This window comes from Nicotiana tabacum, chromosome 11 (genome assembly GCF_000715075.1).
Source record: "Nicotiana tabacum cultivar K326 chromosome 11, ASM71507v2, whole genome shotgun sequence".
NCBI classification, from domain to species: Eukaryota; Viridiplantae; Streptophyta; class Magnoliopsida; order Solanales; family Solanaceae; genus Nicotiana; species Nicotiana tabacum.
Window position 1 is genome coordinate 39,579,828 of NC_134090.1, and position 23,469 is coordinate 39,603,296.

The window sequence follows — 23,469 nt, forward strand, 5'->3', positions numbered from 1 at the left end:
ACTTTGACCTCATCTGATATTTCATTTTTTTCACCTTTCCTTTGAAACTATTATTCCAAGTTTATCCACTAACTACGTTCAAGTAATCAATACGTTTTGATGATATTATCATTGTCTCGATGTTATAAGGTTCTACTTAAAATGATCAAGCTATGCTTCCCATGTAATACGTAAATGGTTAAAACAATTTACATTTTGTATGCATCACTTCGCTTTGCTTTACAGCCCCAAAGTTTTTAATAGGAATTTAATATTTTTTGTCTCAGAGAATATTGAAGTTTGTAGAAAAAAATACAAAATCTTTATATAAAAAGGAAGAAAGATTACCTACTTTTTAAAGAACTTTAATTAAACTAGTAAATAAAGTTTTTTACAACAAGATCTAAGGTCGTATATTGCAAACACCTAATAACATCTTATTAACTTAATAATTTTACAACTATTTCAACATTTCATATTTCTTAGCTTATTAACGATGAAAACATAGTTAAGCCTCATAAAGTTTATTTAGATTTGTAAATGACAATATAGATAATCCACGTTCCTCATTCAATAATTTATCAAATTTAGACATAGTTTCTGAACCCTTGTATCTTATTGAGCTTTGCTTAATGACAAGAAACGGAAAAAAGAGAACGTGTCCTTAAGGTAAAAAAAATAAGGCCTTGTAAGCTGCCATCAAGATATTTAAGGAGGTAATGATCTTCCTAACAACAAGATCTAAGGTCGTATATTGCAAACACCTAATAACATCTTATTAACTTCATATTTTTAGGACTATTTCAATATTTCATATTTCTTAGCTTATTAACGATGAAAACATAGTTAAGCCTCATAAAGTTTATTTAGATTTGTAAACAATGACAATACAGATAATCCACATTCCTCATTCAACAATTCATCAAATTTAGACATAGTTTCTGAACCCTTGTATCTTATTGAGCTTTGCTTAATGACAAAAAACGGAAAAAAGAGAACGTGTCCTTAAGGTAAAAAAAAATAGGGTCTTGTAAGCTACCGTCAAGATATTTAAGGAGGTCATGATCTTCTTAACAATAATTGACTGGATTTTAAAAAAATTCAAAAGAATGATCATATTTTAAGAAATGATGGGATGAGTTATGGTGTTTTAGATTTCAACTAAGTCCAAGATTAAAAATGATATGACCTAATCAAACGTGTAGCTTGTCCTTTTCTTTAAGATCGGGTTACCCCATTTTGCAATAAATAAATAAATAAATAAAGTAGCAAAACAAACTTTGTAAAGTGGAGTATAAAGCAAAAAAAAAAAAAAAGAAGAAGAAGAAGAAGAAGAAATTGATGCTACAATTATAAAAGAAAAGCGAAAACACATGATAAAAATTGCTTTGTTACTTCAAATTATTTTGTTTACAAACAAATTAAAATGTCATAGTTGTATTCTTGCAATAAACAGTCAACCTAAATTTTCAATTATACTATCAATACACTTCATTTAATAATTATACGACAGCTTTAAATGATCTAATTATAGAAAAAGAGAATAAAACAGAACATGCTCTAGGAACAACAACTATAAAAAAAATTAGGTGATCTATAATCATATTACATATTTATACTCATAACATCAAAATAATTTAATTACAAAGTATATTTACATATCTAATTATTTGGAGCTCAACACTATATTGCTTTCACTATTCATTATTTTGAGATACATCCCCCCTCCCCCCAATTTAAGTTATTTTAATAAGTTTCTACTGCTTGACACGAGATATGGATAATCATGCCTATTTACTCAATAAGAATTTTGGTCATAACCATCCGATCAAAATGTCAAAGTAGATCATACACCAAGAACAACGTCTAGAAAAAAGTATTAGCTATGATACGATCATATCACATGTTTGTATTAAATAAAGCAAATAAAATGTTCATTATACATCGTATCTACCTAACTACAATTTTTTCCATCTAATCATTTATTTATATATATATAAAAGAAGAAAAAATAATGCTGACTTGATACCTCTCTTTGCGCAAGAAATATATTTATCTTTTTTCTCAATTTTTTGGATTTTCCTTCCTCTTTCTTCCATTTACGTGCTAGATTAAATAACACAAAAAGACATTCTTAAATGCTCTTAAATCTTAATCAGTGTTTTATAAAGCGCGGGCATAAGGCGAGGCGTTTTACATATGCCTCAGCGGGGCGTAAGCCCTATGGGTATTTAATTTTTAATATTTTATAAAATAATATATGTAACGACCTGACCGGTCGTTTTGAGCTCTAGCGCATCGTTTGGCAGTTTGAGGCTTTGAGCAGCTTCACTTAAGGTATTATGATTTTTTACGCGTGGTCGAAATTGAAATTTGGGGAGTTCGGGTTGATTTAGAAAGAAAATTCTCATTACGGAAGTTTTAAGTTGAAAGAATTGACTAAGGTTGGATTTTTGAGTAAACAACCTCGGAATCGGGATTCGAAGGTTCCAACAGGTTCGTATGATGATTTCGGACTTGGGCGTATGTCCGGACTAGGTTTTGGAAGACTCGAAAACGTTTCGGCGCCTATTGTGGAAGTTAGCATTTTGGAAGAAATTTCACAAGTTTGGGTTGAAGTGCATTTCAGTGTTATCGATTTCCACTTGGGATTTCGAGTCTGGGAGTAGCTCCGTGTAGTGATTCTGGAGTTGGGAGCGAGACCGGAAGTGAATTCGGAGGTCCGTATGTCATTTTGGAGTCATTTAGCTAAAGATAGAAATTTGAAGGTTTTAGGAAGTTTGACCAAGAGCTGACTTTTTGATATCAGGGTTGGAATCCAACCCCAGAAGTTGGAGCAGGTTCATAATGGCGAATATGGCTTGTGTGCAAAATTTGAGGTCAATCGGACGCGATTTGATAGGTTTAAACACCGGAAGTAGAAATTTGAAATTTTAGAGTTCATTAAGCTTGGATTGGAGTGCGATTCATGATTTTAGCGTTGTTCGATATGATTTGAGGCCTCGAGAAAGTCCGTAATGTGTTTTAGGCTTGGTTGGTATGATTGGTTGGGGTCCCGGGGCCTCGGGTGGATTCCAGATGGTTAACGTATCAAAAATGGAATTTGGAGAAGGTTTGATGCTGCTGGTACTGGTATGACAGTTTTCTTCTTATTATGGGTAACAATTTTCTTCAAAAATTTCCGGAATCCAGGCACATGGGCCCGAGGGTATTTTCGTCAACTTTTCGAGCGGAGTTGGGAAATTATATAATTTGAATTGTTACAAGTATTGGAGTGAATTTTTATTGGTTTGCCCGTTGTTTGAATAGTTTTGGGGCGTTGTGCATCAATTGGAGTCATTGGAAGGGCTTGGAAGCCGGTTATGGAAATTTCGGAGCGAGGTGAGTCTCCTTTCTAACCTTGTAAGAGGGAATTGTCCCCATAGGTGAGTTAATTGGTTATGTGCTCCTATTTGCGGGGGCTACGTATGCACGAGGTGACGAGAGTCCGTGCGTAACTACTATTATGCTTTAGTCCGAGCAGTTTAGGGCCCAAAAACATGCTTTCTTGAAATACTTGCAACCTTGTTGACAAACTTAAAATGTTTAAAACATATCGAACGTGTAAATGAATTTCTAAAAAAAGAGGCTAGATATCATTTCTTGACTTTTAAAAGAGAAATTTGCCTTTTCCTGAATATTTTCTCCTTGATGAATTATTGATTTAATTGTTTGAATGTATTTATCTATTGTGGAACGGGCCGAACGCCTCGGTAGATTAAATAGATGCATCTATGGTTCGCGCCATTCGACCCTCTAGCAGTGCACAATTTAAATATTGTTGGATCGGGCCGTACGACCTTGGCATGATTTGCGCATGCTTGTATTGCTTGCCTTGAAATTTATTGATATTGATATTTGCCCTCCTAGCCTTGAGATAATTGAAAATTAATAGATTATGAATCCGGAGACTTTTAATATAAAAAGGAACTTTCACCTATTCGTGACTTATTTGAAATTACTGTCATTCTTAATAAATCCACGATTTAATATATTATTGATATAACATTATTGGACCACTAGTAAGTGTCGAAGTCGACCTCTCGTCTCTACTTCTTCGAGATTAGACGGGATACTCATTGGGTACACGTTATTTTCGTACTCATACTACACTTGCTGTGTATTTTTGTTGCACAGGTTTATGTGTGGCTAGTGGCTTAGTGGCATAGCGGCATGGTCGATACAGAGACTTGGGTGAGTTGCATTTATCGAGACGTCCGTAGTCAGCAGAGTCTCCTTCAGAGTATTGTACTGTATTTTCATTTCTGTCCACTTGTATTCCAGACAGTTACTGTATTTTATTTCATCCCCTAGTAATTGCTCATGTACTTGTGACACCGGGTTCTGGGATGATCACGGGATTTTCAGTAGTTAAATTTTGTAAAGACATCCTCATTTATCCAGCGGAATTTATTATTTATTATTTATATGTTTAAAGAAAATGGTTTCAAAATAATTAAAAATGAGAAATTGCTAGTAAATTGTAGTTGGTTTGCCTGACAGTGGTGTCCGGCGCCATCACGACCCTTAGTGGATTTTGGGTCGTGACAACATGGTATCAGAGCACTAGGATCCCCTAGGTCTCACGAGTCATGAGCGAGTCTAGTAGAGTCTTGCGGATCGGTACGGAGACGTCTATACTTATCTTCGAGAGGTTATAGGACTGTTAGGAGCACCTCCCTTCTTGATTCCTCATCGTGCAGTTTGATTCCTTTGAGGCTTATGCCTTGGATGCCTTGGTAAGGTTTGAGCACTTAGTCTCTAAAAGTAGCTGTAGAATTAGAAAAGTCAACCGAGTGTTGACTTATTGGTAAATAACCTCGGAATGCAGATTTTATGGCTTGGATAGCTTCGTTAGGTGATTTGAGACTTAGGAGTATGTCCGGAATATTTTTGTGATGTCCGGTGTAGAATTAGGCTTGAATTGGCGAAAGTTAGTTTTTGGCAATTTTCGGTCGGCAGTGGAAAATAGGCTATCGGGGTTGGAATGGAATTCCGACAGTTGGAACAGGTTCCTAATGTCATTTTGGATATGTCTGCAAAATTTCAGGTCAATCGAGGTTGTTTTGGATAGTTTCGGCGTCGTTGGTGGAATTTAGGAATTTCAAAGTTCATAGGCTTGAATTTGATGTGATTTTGGTGTTTTGATGTTGTTTTTGGTGTTTCGAAGGCTCGACTAAGTTCGAATAATATTATGGGACGTGTTTCTATATTTGTTGAGATTTCCGAGGGCCTCGGGTGGATCTCGAAAGGTTAACGGATCAATTTAGACTAGAAGAAAAGCTGCATTTTTTCACAGCAGCATGAACAGTAACTCGTGTGAATAGTACTCGGGTGAACAGTAACTCGGGTGAACAGTACTCGGGTGAAAAGTCCTCGGGTGAACAGTACTTGGGTGAACAGTAAAACACGTGAGCAGTATTTAAATAAACCTTCTGCGACTATTAAACCCTTTTACACCATTTTTGAACAGGAAAAGAGCTTTGAGGCGATTTTGAAGAGAGGAAATCATTGTTCTTTATTGAGGTAAGGATTTTGGACCCTAAAACTCGATTATTTGTGATTAAGGAACAAAATATCAATGTTTAATTCATGAAAATCAGTAGAAAAAGGTGGAGTTAGAGCTTGAGATTATGAAACCTTCTAGGGATGATTTGAGGGGGCCAACGAACTCTGATTTTTGAGTTCTTTATATGTACGGACTCGTGAGATGATGAAGAATATTTTGGTATAGTTTGTGTTCCGCGAAGCGGGCCCGAGGGTCAGGTTTTGACTGATTTCGGGTTTTGTGCTTAAAATTGATATTTTTCAATTGGAATTCATTCGTTTAGCATAATTTGGTGATAAAAATCTGAACTTGGTAGATTTGGAGCACTCGGAAGTTGGTTCGAGAGGCAAGTGTGTTGCAGAGTAGCTTTTCGGGCTAGTTCGAGGTGAGTAATGATTTTAAATGCTGTTCTAAGGGTATGAAACCCCGAATTATACAATGTTCGGCTATGTTGAGGCTAGATGACGAGCGTAGGGTCGTGCACCGTTGGGGATTGTGACTTAGTCCATCCCGAATGACTATTTTTCTGTATATTTGGTAGCTAATTGTTTGATATTATTATACTTTGGGCTAAATGCTATATTTGGGCTTCATGCCAACTGTTTGAACCCTTAGGGGATCGTTAATGATAGAGCAGTCATGCCAGATCTTTCAATGTTTTCAAAACTCATCTATGTTAATCTGTTTTAGAAACCTTAAATGATGTTTTAAAGATATTTTGAGCTGAGTTGCATATTTTTACTATTGTCCGGAGGGCTTATGAGATTTTGACTGAGTAAGGCCGAGGGCCTGTATTATGAGGATACTTTTGGGTTGGGCTGCACGCCACAACAGTGATACACTAATTATGATAATGAGGCCGAGGGCCTGAGGTTGTGCACCATGAGGTGGCTTGATATTGATATGAGGCCGAGAGCCTGTTTATGATGCCACGAGATGGCTTGATATTGTGCTTGGGCCGTAAGGGGTCCCTCCAGGAGTCAGCACACCCCCCGTGAGCGTGGGTACCCATTGTGACATGAGATATAACCCAAGGGACTGGTATTATTCTGTGATATTGCCCGAGGGGTTGATTTGATGTTATTGTGCCCGAGGGGCAATTCTTATGTGTTTACCATTCCTAGTTGTTTTTCCTATCTATTGTTGACTGCTTAAAAAGGTATTTTTATGAGATTTCATTATTAACTTGTGTGACGACCCGACCAGTTGTCTCATGAGTTACAGCTCCGTTTCCCCCATTTTTGCTTCTCTATGCTTCGTTATCCGTGTTTTATGGTATCGGGTTGGTCAGATCGAATCCGGAATGATTTTAGTAAGGTTTGAGACACTTAGTCTCTTTTAAGGGAGTTTGAGTTAGAAAAGTCAACCGAATATTGACTTATGTGTTAGAGGGCTCGGATGTGAGTTCCGATGGTTTGGTTAGCTTCGAGAGGTAATTTATGATTTAGGAGTGTGATCGGAATGAGTTTTAGAGGGTTGGAGTAGTTTTATGCTTGAATTGGCGAAGTTGATATTTTGGCGATTTCCGGTTGGTAGGCGAGATTTTGATATAGGGGTCAGAATGGAATTCCAAGAGTTGCAGTAGCTCCGTCATGTCATTTGGGATGTGTGTGTAAAATTTCAGGTCATTCGAACGTGGTTTGATTGGGTTTTTGATCGAAAGTGTATTTCGGAAGATTTTAGAAACTTAGGCTTGAATCCGATGTGATTTGGTAGATTTGATGTTGTTTGAGGCATTTTGATGATTGGAACAAGTTTGAATAAGGTATTGGGTTATGTTTGTGCTTTTGGTTGAGGTCCCGGGAGCCTCGGAATGATTTCGGGTGGTTAACGGAGAAGTTGAGATGTCATTTCAGTTGCTGAAGTTTTGCTGCTTTTGGTGTTTTTGCACTTGCGGTTTGGGGACCGCAAGTGCGGTGCCGCACGTGCGGAAGGGGGAGCTACAAAAGCGGATTTGAGAGGAAGAGTCAGGAACCGCATACGCGGTATTTGGACCGCACCTGCGAAGTCGCAGGTGCGGAGATTGGATCACAGATGCGGTTTGCCGCTGGTAGGTGAATTCCGTAGAAGCGGAGGATTTGACCGCATATGCGGTACTGCAGAAGCGGGTTTTGGACCACAGATGTGGAAAAGCATGGGCAGAACATATAAGTTATTTCATTTCGCGAGATTTAGCTATTTCACCATTTTTGGCTTTGGCTTGGGAGTTTCTTGGACGATTTGAGAGGGGGATTTCAAGAGAACTTCATTGAGGTAAGGAATTTGGACCTAAAACTCGTTCCTATGCTATTATTTCATGGATTAGAGCTAGAAGTTATGGAAATCAAAGGTTAAAAATGGGGAAACTAGGGCTTGAGAACTTAGGCCTTTAATTGTGGATTTGAAGGACCATTTGAGGTCGGATTTGAGAACTTTTGATATGTATGAACTCGTAGGAAGATAAGGAACCTATTGATGTAAAAATTTCTGAATTTCGAGAAGTGGTCCCGGAGTCAAGTTTTGGTAATTTCAGGATTTGTGCCTTTTGTTGATTGTTTTCGCTTGGGCTTTGTTCCCTTAGCATATGTTGACGTCCTCGTTCTGATTTTGGATAGACTCGATGCGCGTGGAGGCCGATTCAAGGGGCAAAGGCATCATGAGCTAGAGATTTAGCCGGTTCGAGGTGAGTAATGATTGTAAATGATGTTCTGAGGGTTTGAAACCCCGAATTACACATCGTAGTGCTATATTGAGGTGAGGCACACGCTCGATGAGCGTGGGGTAGTGCACTATTGGGGATTGTGACTTGGTCCATCCCGATTGATGATTTTTACCGCGTATTTGATTGAAAACTATTTGCTATCATCATTATTTGGGCTGAATGCCATATTTGGGTTTCGTGCCAACTATTTGATTCCTTCGGGGATTTTCATTGCTATTTCCTCACTGTTTTGGCTTTATACTTGAACTCAGTCATGTTATTTTCCACTGTTTTCACACTCAACCATGTTTACTCAGTTTTAAGACTTAAATGATATTTTAAATAATGTTTGGGCTAAGAAACACTGTTTTACTATTGCCCGAGGGGCTTGTGAGTATTTTTGACTGAGTAAGGCCGAGGGCCTATATTGTGAGGAGACACTGCTACTGATTTGAGGCTGAGGGCCTGAGTTATGTACGCCACGAGGTGGTTTGATTGATATGAGGCCGATGGCCTAGTTTTGATGCCACGAGATGGCTTGTTATTGCGCTTGGGCCGTAAGGGGCCCCTCTAGGAGTCTGCACACCTCCAGTAAGCGCGGGTACCCATTGTGATGTGAGATTGAGCCCGAGGGGATGGTATTGTTTTATGTGATTGCCCGAGGGGCTGGTACTATTCTGAGATGTTGCCCAAGGGGCGGATTTGTTGACACTGTGCCCGAAGGGCGAGCCTTTACGTGTTTACTTTTCATAATTGACTGTCAATTTCCTGCTTAATCATTGAAAAAGGGTTTTTCATGAAGTTAAATTTTGAGTTAAAGGATTTTACCTATCTTTCACTGTTTTACTATTTTGAAATGGTTTTACTGCTTCATTATAGAATGCTTTGTGCCCTACGTGATTTTCTGCTTTCAGTCTTTATTTACATTTGTTACTCACTGAGTTGGAGTACTCACTTTACTCCCTGCACCCCGTGTACAGATTCAGACGTAGCTGGTCCTGCTCCCGAGTGCTGATTCATTCCAGCTTCAGGCGGATCTTCGAGGAGTCTTTAGGTAGCTATTGGCGTTCGTAGCCCGGAGCTCCTCCCTATCTGTTTCCTTTATGTTCTTAGTTCAGTATTTAAAACTCTATAGTTACGTTTGAGGATTTCGTATTGTTAGATGCTCATGACTTGTGACACCCCGGTTATGTATTTTATTGATATGATCTGCTACTTCATTTTATTAATCATGGTTTAGGCTATTTTATTGTTGATTAACTATTTAACATCGAATTAGGAATAGTTGGCTGGCCTTGTCTTCACGAGAGGCGCCATCACGATCGGGTTCGGGTTTAGGGTCGTGACAAGTTGATATCAGAGCCTAGGTTACATAGGTCTCACGAGTCATGAGCAAGTTTAGTAGAGTCTCGCGGATCAATACGAAGACGTTTGTATTTATCCTCGAGAGGCTGCAGAACCTTTAGGAAAAACTTCATATTCTTGAAATTTTTGTCGTGCGAACTTGTTGATCCGAGAACTAAACTTATGTTATTTTATTCTCTCATAGATGGTGAGGACACATGCTACTGGTCGGGGTGGAAGACCCCCAGTACCACCAGCTGTGGCCACCAGAGGTCGAGGACGCGGCTGTGGTTGTGGTAGAGGCAGAGCAGCGAGGGCAGCACTTGTAGATTTACCAGCTGCCCCAATTCAGGATCAGGTCCCAGTTATGGACGCTCCTGCAGCACCAGCTCAGGCACCAGTTGTGCCCATCATGATTCCGGGTCTTCAGGAGGCCTTGGCTCAAATCTTATCAGTTTTCCAATGCCTAGCTCAGGCGGTTTCAGCCACTACAGTTGCAGCTACTTCTCAGGCCGGGGGAGGCAATCAAACTCCCACCGCTCACACACCTGAGCAGGTCGTGCAGGGACTCCAGACGTTGAGGGTGCATCTAGCCCAACCGGTTGCAGCTGCTCAGGACTATGTAGTTCCTGCCATACCAGAGGACGAGCAGCGTAGGTTGGAGAGGTTTGGTAGACTTCAGCCTCCGTCATTCAATAGTGCAGATGGCGAGGATGCCTAGGGTTTTCTAGATAAGTGTTAGAGGATGCTTCGTACAGCAGGTATTCTGGAGACTAGCGGGTTCGCTTTCACTACTTATCAGTTTTTAGGAGCTGCTTTCACTTGGTGGGAGGATTTTGAGAGGCGTAGGCCTGTTGGTGCAGCACCCCTTACCTGGTAGCAATTCTCCGTTCTCTTTCTGGAGAAGTATGTGCCGCAGTCTCGTAGAGAGGAGCTGTGTAGGCAGTTTGAGTGGTTGCGTCAGGGGGAGATGACCGTGTCGCAGTATGAGTTGAGGTTCTCTGAGTTGGATCGCCATGCCATCTAGTTGCTCCCGACAGATAGAGCGAGGATCAGAAGGTTTGTTGATGGTCTTACTTATCAGCTTCGTATTCTTATGACCAGGGAGAAGGTGGCTGGTGCTACTTTCGAGGAGGTTGTGGATATTTCCCGTTAGATTGAGTATGTTCTTCGCCAGGAGCGAGAGGAGAGGGAGGCCAAGAGGCCTTGAGGATCTGGAAGCTATGGTGGTGCTCCTTCGAGGGGCCAGTTTCAGCATGGTAGAGGCCGTCCATTCAGGCTTGCTCAGCCAGCTCGCCCAGGTTATCGTGGGGCGTCTTCGGGTCATGGTTATCACAGTTCTCAACAGGGCCAGTCTTCACTTAGTGCCCTTCCAGCTTAGAGTTCGACCCATGCTCCATTAGTCTAGGGCTCTTCTATGCCGAGTTCATCTTCTAGTCACTCCAGTGCGAGGGGTTCCCTTCAGTCCCCTTCTCCAGCACCTAGGAGTTGTTATGAGTGTGGCGAGATAGGTCACATATGAAGGTAGTGTCCTCGTCGTGTTGCAAGTTCGTCCCAGCAGAGGGGTTAGTCATCAGCTTCAGTGCCAGTTTCTTTACCACCACCCACTCAGCCAGCTAGGGGTAGGGGTCAGTCAGCTAGGGGTCGCCCAAGATGGGGAAGTCGATCAGGGGGCGGCCAAGCCCGTTTCTATGCACTCCCAGGCAGACCCGATGCTATTGCTTCAGATGCTGTCATTACAGGTATTGTTTCAGTTTGCCACAGAGATGCCTCTGTATTATTTGATCCCGGTTCCACCTTTTCTTATGTGTCATCATACTTTGCTTGTTATTTGGGTACGCCCTATGAGTTTCTTGATTTACCTGTTCATGTATCTACCCCGGTGGGTGATACTATTGTTGTAGACCGTGTGTACCAGTCGTGTGTGGTGACTATTGGGGGTCTGGAGACCCGAGTGGATCAATTGCTATTGAGCATGATGGATTTTGATGTCATTTTGGGCATGGATTGGTTATCTGTGTGTCGTGCTATTCTGGACTGTCATGCTAAGACAGTCACATTGGCTATGCCGGGTGTGCCACGGATCGAGTGGTGAGGTGTGACTGATAATGTTCCTAGTAGAGTGATCTCTTTCTTGAAGGCCCAACGTATGGTTGGGAAGGGTTGTCTTTCATATCTAGCATTTGTGAGGGATGTCGGAGCTGAGGCTCCAAGTATTGATTCTGTTCCAGTTGTGAGGGATTTTCCCGATGTGTTTCTTGTAGACCTACCGGCCATGCCACCGGACAGGGATATTGATTTTGGTATTGGCCTGGTGCCGGGCACTCCGCCCATTTCTATTCCGCCATATCGTATGGCACCAACAGAGTTGAAAGAATTGAAGGAGCAACTTCAGGAACTCCTAGATAAGGGGTTCATTCGGCCTAGTATGTCACCTTAGGGTGCACCGGTTTTGTTTGTGAAAAAGAAGGATGGCACAATGAGAATGTGCATTGATTATAGGCAATTGAACAAGTTAAGAACAAGTATCCTTTGCCTCACATTGATGATCTATTCGACCAGCTTCAGGGAGCGAGGGTGTTCTCCAAGATTGATCTTCGTTCGGGTTATCCCCAGTTGAAGATCAGGGATTCAAATATTCTTAAGACAGCTTTCAGGACCCGATATGGTCATTATGAGTTCTAGCTGATGTCTTTTGGGCTGACCAATGCCCCAACAATGTTCATGCATTTGATGAACAGTGTGTTCCGGCCTTATCTTGACTCATTTGTCATAGTCTTCATTGATGATATTCTGGTATATTCGCGTAGTCAGAAGGAGCACGTGGAGCATTTGAGAGTTGTGTTGCAAATATTGAGAGAGGAGAAGCTTTATGCAAAATTCTCCAAGTGTGAGTTTTGGCTCAGTTTAGTGGCTTTCCTGGGGCACGTGGTGTCCAGTGAGGATATTCAGGTTGATCCAAAGAAGATAGAGGCGGTTCAGAGTTGGCCCAGACCGTCCTTAGCTACGAGATTCGCAGCTTTCTTGGTTTGGCGGGTTATTATTGCCGTTTTGTTCAGGGATTCTCATCTATCGCATCGCCCTTGACCAAGTTGACTCAAAAGGGTGGTTCATTTGTATGGTCGGACGAGTGTGAGGAGAGCTTTCAGAAGCTCAAGACAACTTTGACCACATCTCCAGTGTTGATTTTGCCATCAGCTTCAGGTTCATATACCGTGTATTGTGATGCTTCGAGAGTTGGGATTGGTTGTGTATTGATGCAGGAGGGTAGAGTTATTGCTTATGCTTCTCATTAGTTGAATCCCCATGAGAAGAACTACCCTGTTCATGATTTGGAGTTGGCTGCCATAGTTCACACATTGAAGATTTGGAGGCATTACTTGTATGGCGTATCTTGTGAGGTGTTCACTGATCATCATAGTCTTCAGCATTTGTTCAAGCAAAAGGATCTTAATTTGAGATAGTATAGATGGTTGGAGCTGCTTAAGGATTATAATATCACTATATTGTACCATCTGGGAAAGGCCAATGTGGTGGCCAATGCTTTGAGCCAAAAGGCAGTGAGTATGGGGAGTTTGGTATATATTCCAGTTGGGGAGAGACCTCTTGCAGTTGATGTTCAGACCTTGGCCAATAGGTTCGTGAGGTTGGATATTTCGGAACCCAGTCGGGTATTGGCTTGTGTGGTTTCTCGGTCTTCCTTATATGATCGCATCAGAGAGCGCCAGTATGATGATCCGCATTTGCTTGTCCTTAGGGACAGAGTTCAGCATGATGATGGTAGAGATGTGACCATTGGTGATGATGGGGTGTTGAGGATGCAGGGCCGGATTTGTGTGCCTAATGTGGATGAGCTTCGGGAGTTGATTCTGTAGGAGGCCCATAGCTCGCGGTATTCCATTCAACCGGGTGCTGCGAAGATGTATTAGGATTTGAGGCAACACTATTGGTAGAGAAGGATGAAGAAAGATATTGTGGGATTCGTAGCTCGGTGTCTCAATTGTCAGTAGGTGAAATATGAGCATCAGAGACCGGGTGGCTTGCTCCAACAGATGGTTATTCCTAAGTGGAAGTGGGAGAGGATTACTATGGACTTTGTTGTTGGACTTCCACGGACTTTGAAGAAGTTCGATGCTATTTGGGTGATTGTAGATCAGCTGACCAAGTCTGCGCACTTCATTCCTGTGTACTACCTATTCTTCAGAGCGGTTGGCAGGGATCTATATCTGAGAGATTGTTCGCTTGCATGGTGTCCTAGTTTCCATCATTTCAGATAGAGGTACTTAGTTTACTTTGCAGTTTTGGAGGGCCATGCAGAGAAAGTTGGGTACTCAGGTGGAGTTGAGCACAACTTTTCACCCTTAGACGGACGGGCAGTCCGAGCGCACTATTCAGATATTGGAGGACATGTTGCGTGCTTATGTCATTGATTTCGGAGGGTCATGGGATCAGTTTCTACCGCTTGCAGAGTTTGCTTATAGCAACAGCTACCAGTCGAGTATTCAGATGGCTCCATATGAGGCTTTGTATGGGAGGCGGTGTAGATCTCCAGTTGGTTGGTTCGAGCCCGGTGAGGCTAGGCTATTGGGGACAAACCTGGTGCAGGATGCTTTGGAGAAGGTGAAAGTGATTCAGGAGAGGCTTCGTACAGTGCAGTCGAGGCAAAAGAGTTATGCTGATAGGAAGGTTCGAGATGTGTCCTACATGGTTGGCGAGAAGGTTCTGTTGAAGGTTTCACCCATGAAGGGTGTTATGAGATTTGGAAAGAAAGGGAAATTGAGTTCGCGGTTCATTGGGCCTTTTGAGGTGCTCCGAAGGATTGGAGAGGTGGCTTATGAGCTTGCTTTGCCACCCAGCTTGTCGAGTGTGCATCCGGTATTTCATGTTTCTATGCTCCGGAAGTATATTGGGGATCCATCTCATGTTCTGGATTTCCGCACGGTTCAGTTGGATGATGATTTGACTTATGATATAGAGCCAGTAGCTATTTTGGGTTGTCAGGTTCGTAGGTTGAGATCAAAGGATATAGCTTCAGTGAAAGTGTAGTGGAGAGGTCGGCCCGTGGAGGAGGCTACCTGGGAGACCGAGCGGGAGATGCGGAGCAGATATCCTCACATGTTTGAGGCTTCAGGTATATTTCTTAATTTGTTCGCGGACGAACGTTTGTTTAAGCTGGGGAGGATGTGACGACCCGGCCAATCGTCTCATGAGTTACCGCTCCGTTTCCCTCATTTCTGCTTCTTTATGCTTGTTATCCGTGTTTTATGGTATCGGGTTGGTCGGATCGAATTCAGAATGATTTTGGTAAGATTTGAGACACTTTGTCTTTTTAAGGGAGTTTGAGTTGTAAAAATCAACCGGATATTGACTTATGTGTTAGAGGGATCAGATGCGAGTTCCGATGGTTCGGTTAGCTTCGGGAGGTGATTTATTGTTTAAGAGTGTGATCGGAATGGGTTTTAGAGGGTTGGAGTAGTTTTAGGCTTGAATTGGCGAAGTTGATATTTTGACGATTTCTGGTTGGTAGGCGAGATTTTGATATAGGGGTCGGAATGGAATTCTGAGAGTTGCAGTAGCTCCGTCGTGTCATTTGGGATGTGTGTGTAAAATTTCAGGTCATTCGGACGTGGTTTGGTTGTGTTTTTGATCGAAAGCGTATTTCAGAAGATTTTAAAAACTTAGGCTTGAATCCGATGTGATTTGGTAGATTTGATATTGTTGAGGCATTTTGATGATTGGAACAAGTTTGAATAAGGTATTGGGATATGTTTGTGCTTTTGGTTGAGGTCCCCGGAGCCTCGGGATGATTTCGGGTGGTTAACGGAGAAGTTGAGATGTCATTTCAGCTGCTAAAGTTTTGCTGCTTCTGGTGTTTTCGCACCTGCGGTTTGGGGACCGCATGTGCGGTGTCGCATGTGCGGAAGGGGGAGCCGCAGAAGCGGATTTGAGAGGAAGAGTCAGGAACCGCAAACGCGGTATTTGGACCGCACCTGCGAAGTCGCAGGTGCGGTGATTGGATCGCAGATGCGGTTTGCGGCTGGTAAGTGAATTCCGTAGAAGCAGAGAATTTGACCAAGATTTGACCGCATATGCGGTACCGCAGAAGCGGGTTTTGGACCGCAGATGTGTTAAAGCCTGGGCAGAATATATAAGTTATTTCATTTCGCGAGATTTAGCTATTTCACCATTTTTGACTTTGGCTTGGGAGCTTCTTGGACGATTTGAGAGGGGGATTTCAAGAGAACTTCATTGAGGTAAGGAATTTGGAACTAAAACTGATTCCTATGCTATTATTTCATGGATTAGAGCTAGAAATTATGGAAATCAATGGTTAAAAATGGGGAAACTAGGGCTTGAGAACTTAGGCCTTTAATTGTGGATTTGAAGGACCATTTGGGGTCGGATTTGAGAACTTTTGATATGTCTGAACTCGTAGGAAGATAAGGAACCTATTGATGTAAAAATTTCTGAATTTCGAGAAGTGGGACCGGGGGTCAAGTTTTGGTAATTTCGGGATTTGTGCCCTTTGTTGATTGTTTTAGCTTAGGCTTTGTTCCCTTAGCATATGGTTGACGTCCTTGTTATGATTTTGGATAGATTTGACACGCGTGGAGGCTGATTCAAGGGGCAAAGATGTCGCGAGCTAGAGATTTAGCCGGTTCGAGGTGAGTAATGATTGTAAATGATGTTCTGAGGATTTGAAATCCCGGATTACACATTGTAGTGCTATATTGGTGAGGCACACACTCGATGACGAGCGTGGGCCCGTGCACTATTGGGGTTTGTGACTTGGTCCATCTCGATTGATGATTTTTACCGCATATTTGATTGAAAACTATTTGCTATCATTATTATTTGGGCTGAATGCCATATTTGGGCTTCGTGCCAACTATTTGAACCTTTCGGGGATTTTTATTGCTATTTCCTCACTGTTTTGGCTTTATACTTGAACTTAGTCATGTTATTTTCCATTGTTTTTATACTTAGCCATGTTTACTTAGTTTTAAAACTTAAATGATGTTTGGACTGAGAAACACTATTTTACTATTGCCCGAGGGGCTCGTGAGTATTTTTGACTGAGTAAGGCCAAGGGCCTATATTGTGAGGAAGCACTGATACTGATTTGAGGCCGAGGGCCTGAGATATGTACGCCACGAGGTGGTTTGATTGATATGAGGCCGAAGGTCTAGTTTTGATGCCACGAGATGACTTGTTATTACGCTTGGGCCGTAAGGGGCCCCTCCAGGAGTCTGCACACTTTCAGTGAGCGCGGGTACCCATTGTGATGTGAGATTGAGCCCGAGGGGCTGATATTGTTCTATGTGATTGCCCGAGGGGCTGGTACTGTTCTGAGATGTTGCCCGAGGGGCGGATTTGTTGATATTATGCCCGAGGGGCGAGCCTTTACGTGTTTACTTTTCATAATTGACTGTTAATTTCTTGCTTAATCATTGAAAAAGGGTTTTTCATTAAGTTAAATTTTGAGTTAAAGGATTTTACCTATCTTTCACTGTTTTACTGTTTTGAAATGGTTTTACTGCTTCATTATAGAATGTTTTGTGCCCTACGTGATTTTCTGCTTTCAGTCTTTATTTACATTTATTACTCACTGAGTTGGAGTACTCACATTACTCCCTGCACCCCGTGTACAGATTCAGGCGTAGCTGGTCCCGCGCCCGAGTGCTGATTCATTCCAGCTTCAAGCGGATCTTCGAGGAGTTTTTAGGTAGCTGTTGGCGTTCGCAGCCCCGAGCTCCTCCCTATCTGTTTCCTTTATGTTCTTAGTTCAGTATTTAAAACTCTATAGTTACGTTTGAGGATTTCGTATTGTTAGATGCTCATGACTTGTGACACCCCGGTTAGGGCTGTGTTGGGTTGTACTTCCGCATTTTATTGATATGATCTGCTACTTCGTATTATTAATCATGGTTTAGGCTATTTTATTGTTGATTAACTGTTTAACGTCAAATTGGGAATAGTTGGCTGGCCTTGTCTTCACGAGAGGTGCCATCACGATCGGGTTCGGGTTTAGGATCGTGACAAATTGTGTTACTAATTTTGTTATGCCTCTGATAGCTAAATGTTGTGTTTAACGTGATTTTATATCGTTCAGTCTTCATTTATTCTTATTACTCATTGAGTTGGAAGTGCTCACTTTACTCCCTGCACCTCTGTGTGCAGATTCGGGCGCTACAGGTCCTGATACTCAGGGTTGACAGTTTCAGCAGATCTTCGGAGGTTTACTAGGTAGCTGTTTGGTGATTCGCAGCCCAGTGCAACCTCCCTCTATCTTATTTCTTTTCTGATTCAGTTATTTAGTAGTGGAGTAGACTTTCAGACTGGTAGTATTGTTTTAGATGCTCATGACTGGTGACACCCCAATGTTGGGCTGTGTTGGCTTTTATCTCCGCAAATTATACTGTTAAATGCTTATTTTGGGATTTTATTTCTGATTAAAGACTTAGTAGTTATTATTTTAATTGCTTAAAGTGAATTGGAAGTGAGTCGGCTGGCCTTGTCTTCACGAGAGGCGCCATCACGATCGGGTTGGGTTTAGGGTCGTGACACTTGTATTCTGGACAGTACTGTATTTTATTTCATCCCCTAATTGCTCATGTACTGTGACACCGGGTTCTGGGATGATCATAGGATTTTCAGTAGTTAAATTTTGTAAAGGCATCCTCATTTATCCAACGGAGTTTATTATTTATTGTTTATATGTTTAAAGGAAATGATTTCAAAATAATTAAAAATGAGAAATTGCTAGTAAATTGTAGTTGGCTTACCTGACAGTGGTGACCGGCACCATCACGACCCTTAGTGGATTTTGGGTCGTGACAATATAATTATAAAAAATATTTTTAAATAGGTAAAGTTGCATAAAATTTTGAAAAAAAACTATAAATAAGTTAAATATATATATAAATCCCATATTATCTAATAAAATTATATAGAAGTCCCAAATAAAGTGAAATTATATAAGTGAAATAACATATTAATCCCAAATAATTATATATAAGTGAAATCCCATATTATCTAATGAAATTATAAATCCCAAATAAATAAGTGAAATTATATATAAATCTAATCAATACATATAAAAGCATGCATACATATAATCCCATATTATATTTTGAAAGAGAGCAAGAGAAGCACTGAACTTAAAAAACTAATTACATACATATTTGCAAACTAACAGTGAAATATAAAAAGAGAGGAAAGTAATGAGTTCAAAATAATACAGTTTCTACATGGAGGAAGGAACAAACCTGTTGAATTTGAAATAAGAAGAATAATGAAGTTTTTTGTTGCAAAAAAAGTTATAAATTGCTGCTCTTGGTAGAGGCAGACTACAGGAAAGAATTGGGAAAGACTTCTAATTTAGGGCTTTTAGCAATATTAAAAAGTTTATTTTTAAATTTAATGTTTTTAGTTCCTTTTTAAAAAGATGTCTCTAGGGCTTACGCCTCAACCAAAAAACTCGCCCAGGCGTACGCCTCGAACTTCTGGGCGTACGCCTTACGGGACTTTCGCCCTCCACCATCGCCCCGGGGCATTTTTGGTACGCCTCGCCCCAGGGGTTTCCCTAGGAACGCCTTTTAAAATACCGATCTTAATCATATTTATCATATTGATTGAATCATTAATTAATGGGATCATTATAATTTTAGATGAGTTACAAACTTTTCACCTCCCCATGCACCATAACATTTCCTTTTTCAATAAATTCAATCATATAGATTTCATATACATATTGTCAATCCTCTTTTCTTAGGCGTGTTGTATGTTTCAATTAGTTTCACGTTTTCGGTGCTAACGGGGGCTTCCAAGAGTATGTTAATAGATTATTATTTTAGTTGTTTGGCTTCTTACTGTTATCGTTTAGGTATATCAAGTGTGGTTTGAAGTATATTTTGTGTTAAAGTAAAGATTTTTGTTCTTGATGTGCTTTTCTTTGTCCATGATTTTTCTCTTTCACAGGTAATGTGATTCAATATTTGTTATGCTCTTTAATTGTTGCTATGCTCTTTGTATAATGTATATGACGGAGGAATTAAATTGGTTTTGCTTCATGCTTTCACGATATGCATTTTATCTTTTTTCTTTTTTTTTTTCTTTTTCACATAGTCATAGTTCGGAAAAAACTATGTTAGTCTTTTGTCTCTTCTGTTTTCTTTAAATAAATTCTCTAAACATTTAAAATTAGCATTCAATGGGTAACAAAGAAGTATAGAGATGAATAGAAACAAATGACGAAAATTAAAAAGAATAGTGTAATTATTTTAGATGAATAAAAAATTTAAATGTGAGGATATGTCATTTCTTTTCATAAAATAGATCTATTCTTTGAAAAGGTGTGCTAGTTAATATGTCACTTTGTGTAAGTGTACTATTCTATATAATTGCAGCACCTATAAAGAATTGTTGCACTAGAAAATTTCAATTCTTGAAATTTGTCTCAACTTGAAATCTTCATCTTTTTGGCTATTCATTTCATTCACTCTAACTCTAATTTAGCAATTCTTCTTCACTTTAACTTCTAAAAAGCAATTGAGAGATTTAACGGTACCTCCGAACTTTTATTTGAGTGCATATTAGAGTGAATATTTACTTTTAGATTGTTCAGTAATTTTTGTTACGGTAATCATCACCAGTGACCTTGCGTATATATTAGTCTGATTCTTTTTCAAAAATTTGCTTTTAAGATTTATATGGAAGAGAAATGTAACTTGTGAGATTAAATGATAGAAAGAATTATCTAGAAAAAGTAATTATTTTTTAGGTTCATAGTTGAAAAAATACGTCTCAGGTTGAATTGTTTTTCCAAAAAAAAAAATAGCTTAACGAAAGGAAAAGAATGTTTCATATTTCCTCTTCATAGTCTGTAGCCGGAAATTAGTCTTATATGGGTTTTTTTTTTTTTTTTCCATTTGTGTTATATAAATAACTCCTTTTTTCAGTTTGATTTAATATAGCTTTCACTTTAAGCCCCTCATAAATATCTAATTATATTTAAAAAATAGTCTATGACAATGACATGTTCAACCCCTAAAAAAAGTAACTTAAATGGATTCAAATTTGAGGTTAACTTACATAAATTCCTTTTCATATTCTTTAGACTTTTCTGTGTATTTTTTATATCTACTATAATATCATATGCACTTTAATTTGATCGAGAGAAAGATACAAGTTATTTCTGTTGCGTGATTAAGCATTGATTATATGCTTTTCAATTTTATGATTAGGAGTCCATAAGTTCCTTTCCTATTTAAATTTAGACCAAAAGAGGAATTTGTTCTTTCCTTTATTTTATTGCAGGTGTTTTTGGTTATTTTAGATAATTTTTTTCGATGAATGGGAAATGATTGAAAAAGTGTTTACTTTGTTGTAATTTTCTATAATTTTAGAAGATTTTTCAATCAAAGTGTTGTTATTTTAATACTTTCAATTTTACTTAAAATTATTAATTTGATTAGTTTTGAGTTTAGATCTGATTTTTATAAGTGAAAATTAGTTTAGTATTTGCCATGTTTCTTCTTTTTCTATATGAACTAATTTATAAAATATCACGAACAAACTCACAATTATTTATTTATATTTATAATCGCGCGAAGCGCGAACAAGTTAACTAGTTAATAATAATGTCTAATTGCTTGTTCGAGCAGTTAATATGAAATTAAACTCAAAACAGTTCTACAAAAGATGACTAACTGTAATACAGTATTTATAACCCCACCCTCTCCAAATAAAAAGGACAATGCTATATATGGGACACACGTACCACGTACATGTCCAGAAATTAGTTATATTAAAAGCACGAAGTTCTTTAACGAAGTATCATTCACCTTATTTGCTCTTTAAAAATAAATTTATTGTACAAAATCATTATTTAATTTATTTTCTAATATTTAGAAGTATTAAATCAACTAAATTTTTTGCACTATATCCTTTTTTACTTGAAATATGTAGAAATCCTAATATTAGTCAATAAAAGAAAAAAAATTAGATTTGTAAAAGTATAAAACCAAAAAAAAAAAAAAACAGATTGAGTTGGATTAGAAATAAAATACCAAACTTTCTTAGATTCTTTTGCCTAAATAAAGATACGATTATTTTCTATTAAAATGATATACTCACTGTCAGAGTCTACAATAAATAGATTCTGAAATATATCATTTGGAGCATCTCATCCTCAAATAGATTCTGAAATATATGATATTCTGAAATATACTCAGCATAATCGATTAGACTAGTGGCTGGGATAGCATGTATGTAAATAGCTCTTTCTAATTGTTACGACCCAAATTCTCCTTTAGGCCACGATGGCGCCCAACGTTACCGTTAGGCAAGCCAACAGTGAATTAACTATATAATTGTTTCTTTTAATGTTTTAGAAATAACTGATTTTTAATTTATGCATAAATAAGCAGCAAGAATGTAATAAAATGAGAGACAAATAGTTTTAAGAGCAAGTGAGATAAGTAATTATCCAAAATCATCATGTGTGTACTAGTATAATTTCCAAGGCCTGGTGTCACAAGTGTATGAGCTATTAGTAGAATATACAAAAGAATACTAATACTGTCTGAAATGAAGTAAACAGAAAATAAATGCAACAGGAAAACTTCAGGTGCTGTGGAACGGGCTCAGAAGGCAGCTCACTACGAAGTCTCGGAGAAATCAGGAGTGCGCGCCGGGATGATAACCAGATGCACCTGCCTCAGATCCTGCACGGGTAGTGTAGAAGTGTAGCATGAGTACATAAACAACATGTACCCAGTAAGTATCTAGTCTAACCTCGAAGAAGTAATGACGAGGGATCGACTTCGACACTTACTATAGGCTAAAAATAAAAATATTGAAATTCTAAATAAGCATGGAGTAAATGAATGACAATAAAACTCAATAATAAGAAATAAATAGACAATTCTTTCATCGATAGTAAGTCCCAAATCAATTTCCATCATTTAATCATTTAACCCCTCGAGCCAATGAAACAATATCAAATATAATTGGGCTCTAAGTATTATTATGCATGAATTATGCCGAGGACATACGACCCGATCCAAAAATACATATACATATACTATGTGCATTGCCGAGGATCGAACGACACGAACCATAGATGCATCTATTAACCTGCCGAGGCGAGCTGCCCGCTCCCATGAGAATAGTGGAATTTACCTCGCTCGCGAAAAATACTTGCGACACGAGTGAACATATATTTCTCGAAATTATCATAATATTCTTAAATTCTTTCCAAAAATAAGGAATCTAAACTTTGAACTTTAAATCTTGAAATCCTCAATCTTAGCTCTTATTCAATGAAATTAATAAACATAATCAAATAACGGTGTCAACAAGGTATGATGTAAACCTAAGACTACCCCGACATGAGCATAATTAGTAGCTACGTACGGACTCTCGTCACCTCGTGCGTACGTAGCCCCCACAAATAGAAGCGCATATTAATTCGATTTACCTATAAGGTTAATTCCCTCTTACAAGGTTAGTAAAGAGATTTACCTCGTCTCAAAGCTTACTTTCCGGTCCACAATTGTGCTTTAAATCCTCAACTCGGTGCCAAACGATTCGAAACTAGTCAAATGTTATATAAAAATGATCAATACATGTCCAAAAGTTCATATCCTAACTATTAAAGTGATTTTCCAACCCTAATTGAAGAATTCCCAGGCCCATATGCCCGGATTCCGGAAAATTTTCAAGAAAGTTGTTACCCATAACCTAATGAACTCAAACATATAATTTTCACTCAATTCCATAACCATTTTCGTGGTTAAATCTCATTTTTATCAAAACCTAGGTTTTTCATCTAAACCCATAATTTTACAAATTTTACATGTTAAATCTACCCATA